We start from the raw sequence: 10,485 nt of genomic DNA, 5'->3' as shown, positions 1-10,485 counted from the left end.
GCGTCTTGTCATGCAGCCTATTTACTATTGCTGTCATCCAGTTAAATTTGGTAGATTAATCATTAAGAATTTAATCAATTAAGCAATTGCTTATATTTGCATATATATATATATATATATATACACACACACACACACACACACACACACACACACACACAAAACCAGCAGTTATGAATGAAAGCAATAATTTCTTTCTTCTCTTTCTAGATGACACATACACCTCAGAGTGGAAATTAGTGAAGAAGAATTTCCCCCCTCCTCTGTAGAACAGGAGGAATGCCCTGTTCTAGCCATGTACCAAAATAACATCCATTTTAGGCAATTGTATGAAAGACATTTTGTAAAACACTCTGTTTCATATTGTGTAAAGAGCCAACTTGCTTTCCCCAACCTGGTATCCTGTAGATGTTGTTTGGATATAATTCCCACCACCCCAGCCATTAAACTCACAGAATCACAGAGCTAGAAGAGACCACCAGGGCCGTCCAGTCCAACCCTTCATGCAGGAATACAGCGCTCCCAAAAGATGGCCACCCAGCCTCTTTAAAAAAACACCTCGAAACAAGGAGACTCCACCATTCTCTGAGGCACACACTGAGATCTTATTGTCAAGAAGTTCTTCCTAGTGTTTAGATAGAATCCCTTTTCTTGTAGTTTGAACCCATTGCTCAGGATCCTAGTCTCTGGAGATGCAGAAAACAAACTTGCTTCATGTTCAGTATGACATCCCTTCAGATATTTAAACATGTCTGTCATGTCACCTCTTAACCTTCTCTTGTCCAGGCTAAATATACCCATCTCCCTAAGCCACTCCTCATAGGTCATGGTTTCCAGATCTTTTACTATTTTGGTCTCTCTTCTTTGGACACCTTCAGCTTGTCAATATCCTTCTTGAATCGTAGTGCCCAGAATTCGTTATGCTAACAACTGAGATCAGTTATAGCTGTTATCTCACAGATGGCAAACCTTTTAGGGGTTGAATGCCCAAACTAAAAGTTCACCCGGTACCAGGTGTTACCCGGTGCCGGGGGCAGGAATTCCATCCTTGGGGGTCAAGACTTCTGCCCTCTGGGGCTGGGCTTCTTCCCCCTGCCCTCCTGGGCTTTCAGCAGCCCCTCCAGAGACAGCTGAAGCCCCGGGGTTGGGGGGTGGAGAGGCAACTCCAGGCCGGGGAGGGTCAGGAAGGAGAAGGAAGAGGTGCGCATCTCTTCCTCATCCTTCCCCCATGCCATCCCCTGCGTTCAGCTGCCTCCAGCAACTCTAGGCCGGGGAGGGTGGGGAAGGAGGAGGGAAATGGCGTTGTGTGCCATCTCTGGCATGCGTGCCATAGGTTCGCCATCATGGTGTTATCTCCTGCATTAGTGGGCCAGTGAATCCACTCCAGGTTTTGCAGTGTTGGAACTGTCCAATGTGCCGAACCTATTTAAGGATAGATTCCAGTACCCTGGACAGCTCTTTTAAAGCTTGGGTTAGAACAGGGATAGGCAACCTGCGGCCCGCGGGCCGGATGCGGCCCAACAAGGCCTTGGGACCGGCCCCTGGCCCGGTCCTGCTGCCGATTGCCACCGGGGCTTTGGGTGGCAATTGTCTATAGAAGCCTCAGAAACATGCATTTATATTAACATTTTTTTAAAAATCAGCAATTTTTTTTGTGTGTCCTCCATTTTTTTTAAAAAAGTGTCTTCCATTTGAAAATTTTGTCCTACATTTGTCCTGGTTTATTTATATATTTAATTAAAAAAAAATTTTTTTAATTATTTATTTTTTGGTTTCGGCCCCCCAGTTATCTGAGGGACAGCAACCCGGCCCCCGGCTCAAAAAGGTTGCCTACCCCTGGGTTAGAAGGTGAATTTCCTGATTTGGGAGCCATCCCACCAGACCAGGCTGAAGGGCAAACACCTGAAGGGCAGATAGGGAGACTGAAATGCTTTGTAATGGAACACTTGTGTTTTAGGAATGTGTTGAGCCATTTTCAGAATGTGTTCCAAAACCTCGATACAAATAGTGCAAATAAATACTATAATAATACTTCCAGTTTTAACTCTGAAGTAACTTCCTGTTAATGCTGGAATATATGACAACAGATCCCACTGAGTGTTGGGTAAACAGGCAGATAAGTTTGCATAGCAAGTATGTCTGGGATTTCACTTCTATTTACAATTTCCCTTCACTGGACAACAATACTATAAGCTGTGATCCAAAGCTCCCCCTCCACCCCATAAAAAAACCATGAGGGAAGGGGAAGAGGGAAGAAAAAGTCAGAGTCATTCATACCATGCAGATGAATATTTCTGCATTTGGACCAGGTAAGAAAATAGTTGCTGTGTGCCTTCAAGTCATTTCTGACTTCTTGGCAAGTTTCTTCAGAGGGGGTTTGCCACTGCCATCCCCTGAGTCTAAGAGAGTGTGACTTGGGCTGAACTGGGATTCGAACCCTGGTCTAGTTCAACATTCTATGCACTACATCATGCTGGCCCTCAGGTTAGAAAAAACTAAACTGCAAATGTGTCTTACTGGGATTCTCGCAGCCACCCTCACAGATCCCCAGGGCCACTAAGGAAGCAAGCCCCCACTGCTTTCTATGAATTTTCCTTTCAAGTGGGCACAGAAGAAACAGCTTGGCAGGATGATCAGATGTCCTTCATCCGCAGGACGTGTCCTATATTTTAACCTTCTGTCCAGAATTCCAAAATGTCCTCCATTTTGAGCAAGACTAAGAAGCACGGATTCACATTTCTATGAGGGCTTTTAGCTCTTTATTGGGTCATGTCCTCCATTTTTCTTGAAGGTCCTCCATTTGTGATGCCTTACCCTCCTTTTTAGTGAAGTCACCCTCCACTCCCCCTTCCCCCCTTCTCTTTTCCTCCTCCACCTTCTTTCTCACCAGGCAAAACCAGTGATTGCTTCAACGCCAGGGTGACGGGGGGGGGGTCATAATCCATCCTACTTCACCATGCTCCAAAGGGACATTTTGGAATTCCTCCTGGACTGAAGGTGGAAATGGAGGACAGACCCTGGAAAAAGGAGGAGGTTCTCTGGCCATGTTCAAAACAGAGGAATTTTTGGGCTTCCTCCTGGAGAGAAGGTGGAAATGGAGGTCCTGGAAAAAGGAGGGGGAACCTGTGGTCATGCTCAAATGGGAGGACATTTTGGGTTTCCTCCTGGAGAGAAGGTGGAAATGGAGGAGAGGTCTTGGGAAAAGGAGAAGGACCTCTGGTCTTGCTCAAAATGAAGAGCATTGTGGTCTCCCTCCTGGACAGAAGGCGGAAAGGGAGGGCAAAAGGTCCAGGAGAACGGGGAGGAGGACCTAGCCTGGCCTCTCTGCTGTCCAAGGCTCCCCCAAAGAGGCCAAGGAGGGCGGGCTGGTTGCGCTAAGAGCCCAGGCCGAGGCAGAAGGCTCTCATCCCTCCCTCCCTCCCTCCTTGCCTCCCTGCCTGGGCTGCTTGGCGGCGCGGGAGGAGCCTCACCTATTCCCTGCTCCCTCTCCCTCTCCTGCTCTGGAGAAGGAGGAGGAGGAGGCTGAGTACTAGGTTACGTAAAGCCTCCAGCCAGACCTCCAGGAGGCTGAGTGGAGCGAGGAGGAGGAGGGGCCAAAGGGGAGAGGGGCGTGACCTTCCCTTGGCCTGCCTATCAGCGCTGGCCTTCATCTTCTCCATCACCCCTCCTCCTCCTCCTCCTCCTCCTGGCGCTGTGCTGCTGGAGCAGGGCGCGCGAGGCAGACAGGGCTCCTTTTGGCGCGCGCCCTCTCCCTCCCCGGCTGAAGGAGGAGGGGGACTCTGGCGGGGGAAGGCGAGGGGGAGAGATGGAGAAGAAGCCGCCTTTGACGGCGGGGGGCTGCCCCTGGGAAGCCTGACCCTCCTCCTCCTGCTGCTGCTGCTGCTGCTTTAAACGGAGGCTTTGGTGGAGAGCCCTGTGGGTGTTGCAGCTGAGGCGACGCCGTGCCAAGAAAGGAGCCCTTTGCGAAGCTGCTTCTGCTGCGAGGGTTCTTCTTGTTTTGATTTTCTCCGCAGGTGAGCCTTGAAGGGGGGCTGTGCTTTAGTAGTCATCATGATAACAACAACAATCAATGGGGGGAGGCAGAGTGGGGGGAGAGGAAGAGAGGGGCTGCTCTGCCCTGGGCTGGAGCAGGAGGAAGGTCCTGCTTTGGGCTGCTGCTGCCGCCGCTGTTTTCTTGTGGGGTGGCCTTTTGTGGAGGGAACTGGCGACAACTTTCTTCTGAAGGGTTTCCTCAGCCAAAGGGAAGAGGCGGGAGGCTGCGGCGTCCCTCTCTTGCTTTGGACGCCTGTTTGTGTGAGGGAGAGTGTGTGTGTGTTGTGTGGGGAGATCTTTGTGGCGCCAAGGGCCACCTTGGGGGAAAGACCGGGCCCCAAAGGAAGGCGCCCTTGCCCTCTTCCCTCTTCCCTTTGCCCTTCCACCCCCTCCAGGCTCCAGGCCTCCCTTTGGCCCCGTCGGCGGGGGGGGGGGCTCCATGGAGGAGGAGGAGGAGGAGGAGGAGGACACGGCCGAGGAAACCCCAAAGCTCGAAACCCTCCTAGAAAAGGTAGGACTGTGTGCTTCCTAATCCTGCTCAAAATGGAGGACCTTTGGGGATTCCTCTTAGATAGAGAAGGTGGAAATGGAGGACGGGTCCTGGAGGAGGAGGAGGAGGAGGCAGCCCGCCTCCCAGTCCCTCTGTGTTCCCAATGCTGCTCTCCTCTGGAGGGGCTTCCTCCGGGGCGAGGAAGGGGCCGGGCAGGAGGCACTCTTGTCGCCTCGCCCTCCTGCTCCTTCCCGACTACCTCCGGCTGGAGAGCAAGAAGCCCAGCCAGGGTTTGCCTTGCTGCTGTTTCCCTTAGTGACTCTCTGTCTGCCTCCTTGGCTTTGGCTCAGCTCAAGACCCGGCGTGTGTGTGTTTGTGAGTGTGTGTGTGTGTTGTGTGTGTGTGTGGGGGGGGGGCACCCCGCAGGGTTCATTCTCCGGGGTTTTTTTGGGGGGGGGGGGTCCCCCCCCCCCCCCCCCCCCCCAGGGAGAGCTTCTGGCTTCAGGTGTATCCTCAGGAAGAGCCCTCCAGCGCCTCCTTCCTTGGTAAAGGAGGGCTAAGAAAAAGACCCGGACGTCTTGTGTGATAATAAGGCTAGTCTAGGAGGTGGAAGAGACCGGGGTTCAAACCCCCTGGGTGACCTTGGGCGAGCCACCCTCTCCCAATGGAAGGCCAGGCAAACCCCCTCCGGGGAAGCTTGCTGAGAAAACCCTATGATGGGTTGGCTTTAGGGGTTGCCAAGGCACACAACAACAACAGCAACAACAACAACAAAAAGGCACAGGGTTTATCACGTGGGGGCTAATTTCGGCATTAAAGAGAGATTAAAGCACATTTAAAGCATCCTGAAAACACAGCAAAAGCGGTGAATAATTGCGCAAGTGTTTATCACATGCAATTGGGCAAATAAGGTGATATCAGAAATGCATCATGACTGAAATTCCAAAAGTAAAAAGATGCATTTTAATGCTTCTTTGCCACCACTTTAATGGCGGGTTTTGTGTGATGTCCTGTGAAATTGGTTTGCGTCATTACATGATTTTTCAGGGATGTTCACTGGATCAACTCCTGATCTCCTTCTTGTGATAAACTCCACAGATAATTAGGAATTGTTCAGAACTATTCTCTCTCTCTCTCTGCCTATCCTGGATTTGATATGAAGAATCATCCATGGAGTTTGTTTTTGACAGTGCTGTTCTGTCTAAGGCTGTTGTGTGTCAAAATGCCTTTGAGCATATTTAAAGTGTTTCCCCCCCTCTTTGGTGGAAACAGAGTCAGCCTCCAGGTGAATGGGATTTCTATAGCCAGAATTTCCAGCTGAGGGAGGAGGACCTGGATTCACACTGTAATGCTTGATCTATACTAGTCATCTTTTTAAGACATGATTAACCATGTGAATGATGCTTCTTTTCATGTCACCTTCAAAATATGATGTGTTCCATTCTGGTTTTGGAAATCATTCTTCCTTGGCTTTCAGTGGCAAGTAGTAAAATGGAGATCCTGTTTGTAAATAAAGGTCACCATGGAGAACACACAAACTTGGACCTGAATTCTGTTGCTAGTCCTACCTAAACTAGACCCACGGAGTCAATGAGATTCATCTATGTGTTGACTTACAATTCATTGGCTGGGTGTACTTTAGTCAGGAGTCCAGCCTTAGACTGTGATATTGTTTTTTGAAACATGGCATTGTACATTTTGGACACTTTTAAAAACCTTTGCATGCCCTGCTTAAACCCCATGAGTAGTATTCACCCTATCCTAGAGTTGAAGATGGTGGAGGTTATAATACAATACAACTAAACACTTACCATGTTGTGGAAAGCTTGCAGAGATGGTTCTTATATGTGTGTGCATGCAGGCACATAATAGTCCCAGTCCTTTCTGCACAGGCATACCGAAATTCGTAGTGCAGTTCTTCTAAGAATGCCGTAACTCCAAGTAAGTGTCTTTGGGATTACAGACTGACTATGTATGCTTGCTTGGAGATGGCTGTGGCATGATGTGTGGTTCTTTAGCAGTAATCTCCAATGAACTCAGTGGAGTTCACCCATGAGTACTCATGCAAACATGAGGCAGCTAAATGCAACCCTCTCCTGTCTGACCTCCTTTCTCCTTTACAAGAGCTTTGTAACTTATTTAAAACATTCAATGAGAGTCATGGTTCTAAAGAAGTGGAAGTGTAAAATATGCAGTGTAATACAATGATTGTCTAAGTGAGCCCTTGGGAAAATGGTACTCGGGCATGACATTTTTTTTACAAAAATAAAAAATCAATGATTTCAAACCCTGCTTGGCTGAAAATAATAGCGTATTCACCTAGTAGGAACAGCTTGAGGCATCTGAATATTAAAATAGGCAGTTCATGAAGCTATTGGGACCTCATACTGGTCAGCTGTTTCATAGTTGTTAATTTTTTAAAAGCTCTTGGGTTCCTTTTCCTTGAAAACTGATAATAAAGTAGAAGCATATTGACTGATGCATTGCTTGGATTTTATTCTTAGAGTTCTTATTTTCTTTACTGCTTTCTGTAACAGAAAAACCACCCGCTTTCGTTCAGACTACATTTCCTTTCAAAAACAGGTTTCTGTGTACTAAACAGGAGTCAAGATCAATAGCATGCTGTGAATGTTGGACAGTAAATCTGGGTTTTAAAACATTAAATGAGAGTCATCGTTCTAAAGAAGTGGAAGTGTAAAATATGCAGTGTAACACAATGATTGTCTAAGTCTTTGGATCTGGATTTTATGGCTTGAGACTACTATTTGTTTTAAAGAGAGGTGCAGAATGATAAAATTAAATACAGTGTATCTGGCCTTGGAAGAGAGGTATGTGGAAAACGAGCTCAGAAACTGCTATTTTTTAGCCCTCTAGAGCGGGAAATAAAAATGTAATCACATGTCATATATGGTTTTTCTAAATGTTCAGTTTCAGTCATGTTCATTTTCCAGAGAAAATCTCCCAGCCCTCCATGCAGAAGATCCTTTTCTGTGCCAGTCGACTGTGGGAGTGGAATGTTCCCATGGACTTGATTTGTGGACCTTATGTTGAAAGACAGTTGCTTTACTTTGTAACTCTCTCCTGGGCAATCTTTGCATATGGATTCAATATTTTGGGGAGGGGAGAGCAAGATGTGTGCTGAAGAAGAAGAATAAGACCTGTTTACTTTGGGAGAGGGTTGGAACAGTATTTTGGTGACTGCAGGATTTTCACCAAAATCGTCCATTTTCCACCTCCTGAGACTTCTTCTGATGTCTAAGAAACTGTGGTATGCACTGCATACACAAAGTCATAGATACACTTACAAATTATTGAATAGCTAAAAGTGTGCACATTTGAATAATATAGCCAGCCCTCCTTATCTACTGTTTTTTAATCCACAGATTCAGGCATCCACAGCTTGAAAATGTTCAAAAAACAGTATAAATTTCAAGTGGCAAACCTTGATTTGCCATTTTATATAAGGGACACCATTTTGCTGTGCCATTGTATTTAATGGGACTTGAGCACCCACGGATTTTGTTATCTACGGGGGATCCTGGAACAATACTAAAGGCAAAATAAGATTTAGTGAATGGGGAAAATATGAACAAAACTGCAAATATTAGGGAAAGAGCATAGATAAATTCTTATATTGTATCAGAGCTGGGAGTCATGTGACCCTCCATCCAGACACTGCTAGCCATAGCCTGTGGTGGTGAATGATGGGAGTTGCAGTTCAGCAGCATCTGGCTGGATGAGTTCCATTCCTGCATTGCATCAATGCTAACATGTAAAAAAAAAAGCATGCAAATTTTCATTTGGGAAGGGGAAAACAGACCTGACTCATAACTAGATTTCAATCAAAACATTGGATTGAAAGATAGGTGGGATTTGGAGAAACACAGCAGATGTGAGACTGGGAGTCCCACCCCCACAAACAACCTGGTTCAAGGCTCGAAGTTATCATAGGCCAAGTTCTAGTTAATTTCTGAAGAATCTAGCTTTCAAACCAAGTACTTGATTATGATCCATAAATGGTTGCACCTAGTTATAGGCAAAGAAAAAATGTTCAAAGTTTTCTTGCCGCCTCTCTGTTTTAGGAAACTAACCTTATAATATAATGACATTGAAAATGCAATATTAACTGCATTTATTCTGTCACGGATCCCACTAAGCCTAAGCTTAAAGCTGTAATTCTTTGCATACTTACTTGGGAGTAAATCTGAAATAAACACAGTATTGAGCTGCCCTAGAAAAGTATGAGGCAATGTGTTTTAATATTACATGTCCTAAGTATTTTGCCCAAAGTTGCTTATATGTAGACGTAAAGCATAATGTAGAATACACATGAAGGATATAAATACCCTATTAAGCAGAGTTGTAATTGGACATGCTTCCTTGCATATAACCTTAACACCAAACTAAGGTTTGCTGCATGTTTTACCCTGGTTTTTCCAATTGTGTTTTAACTTTTGTATTTTGTGGATTTTTAACAATGTTTTTAATCATTGTAAGCCACTTGGAGTTCCACTCTGGGAAAAAGGCGGGATACAAATAAGTATAATGATGATAATGAAAATAATAATATGTGAAATCTCAGCATTTTGTAGCTATATCTCACAGATTTCCCATTCACACAGGTCACTGTGTGTGGTGTGTGTAATCTCTATGATCTATTTCTGTCAGAAGTGTTCTCTGCAAATAGTGGTCAGATGCTGAATACCAGGAGATTCTTGTTGCCTTCTCCATGATGACATTTCATTTCTAGAATAATTTTAGTAAGGGTTTGATTTAGCTGTACTGTGCCTTCTTTACACATACACTCATTGTGCTGTCTTCATATTTTATGGATTATGTTGTTTTAGCATGTGAATAGTGAGCCAGTTTGGATATTGTTCTGCAGCAGGAAAACAGGATATAAATACCTCCTGTATATTATACCTTCTTATATTAGATACATCTTCTATATTTCAGATTTAGATTTTGAGTTTAGATATTTATGCTTGTCTGCTTAAGGTTCATGGCCATTTCTAGATAATTAGATATAAAGATAGTGTTGAACTTAATTTTTGTCTTAGGCATTCAGTCTTAAATAGCAGAATCAGCAGCTGGAGCTGTCATTAAACTTAATTAGTTGCAAAATGAAGGGAAGCTTAATATTTGCCTGAATATACTGAGATGAAAAAAGTAAAAAGATAGTCATGATCATAATGAATTCCTGCTGAAAAAGGAAATAAATATTGGTCAGCTAATCATTTAATTTTGAATGCAAGCAGCCCCTTCCTATGAAATTTATTCAGCTTTCATTTTGTTTTGCTGCTATTTCAGCTTGAACAGTATTGTTTGCAGTGATAATAAGGGAACAATAGTAGCAGAATGACTTTGGAGTATGCAGAAATTGCCTTTTGGAGATATCAACAAAAACTCCCACTGTGTCAAGTGGGAAATAAACAAAAACTCCAAACACTGTTTGGGATTCCAGTGGAGTTGTCAGATGACTTCTGTGCATGTGCATAGTGGGCTTTACCCATTTCCCAAATGATTGGCATTGCTGAAGGATATAAAGCCTCTTGGTAGCTTCAATGGTTTGTGTATTTAGCTGATTGTCTTACAAAGTTCAGCTGTAAATATGCATGTTTGAACTATCAGCCAAAGAACAGCAGGTGAAGTAGACATCCTCCTTATGAAACCTTTGCAGCATCTTACGAGAAACTGTAAAGGAAACAAAAGTTTAAAATTCATTTGGCAAGTTCAGATCTATGCTCTTCAGACCTCTACCCACTCAAAGCGTTCCCCACAAAAAGGTACATATGCATTGCTCATTGATAAAGTACTCTCTCATCCTCTGTTTAAGTCCCTATATTGGGAGATACAAGAAAATAAAATAATAGAAAAAATAAAGGTTATATATTGCTGGCCATGATTTCTAGCCGTATTTAGCAAATTAATTTGCTTCACAAATAGCCAAAATCCTATTGTTA

General features: G+C 44.7%; 1 protein-coding gene across 4 annotated transcripts in view; it reads left to right on the top strand.

Moving 5' to 3' along the window:
* Positions 1-3,734: 3,734 nt before the first annotated feature.
* The window catches only part of GALNT13 (polypeptide N-acetylgalactosaminyltransferase 13), a 268,667-nt gene continuing 261,916 nt past the window's right edge, over positions 3,735-10,485 (top strand). For 2 of the 4 annotated variants that reach the window (XR_006105156.1, XM_042480736.1), the window contains exon 1: positions 3,736-4,013. The gene's annotated coding sequence lies outside the window, so the exon portion shown is untranslated. Of the gene's footprint in view, positions 4,014-10,485 lie in introns of all 4 variants that reach the window. The other 2 variants (XM_042480727.1, XM_042480745.1) reach the window with 2 other exon arrangements.

Source organism: Sceloporus undulatus, chromosome 1 (genome assembly GCF_019175285.1).
Source record: "Sceloporus undulatus isolate JIND9_A2432 ecotype Alabama chromosome 1, SceUnd_v1.1, whole genome shotgun sequence".
In the NCBI taxonomy this organism is placed as follows: Eukaryota; Metazoa; Chordata; class Lepidosauria; order Squamata; family Phrynosomatidae; genus Sceloporus; species Sceloporus undulatus.
This window is presented reverse-complemented; position numbering and strand designations above follow the sequence as displayed.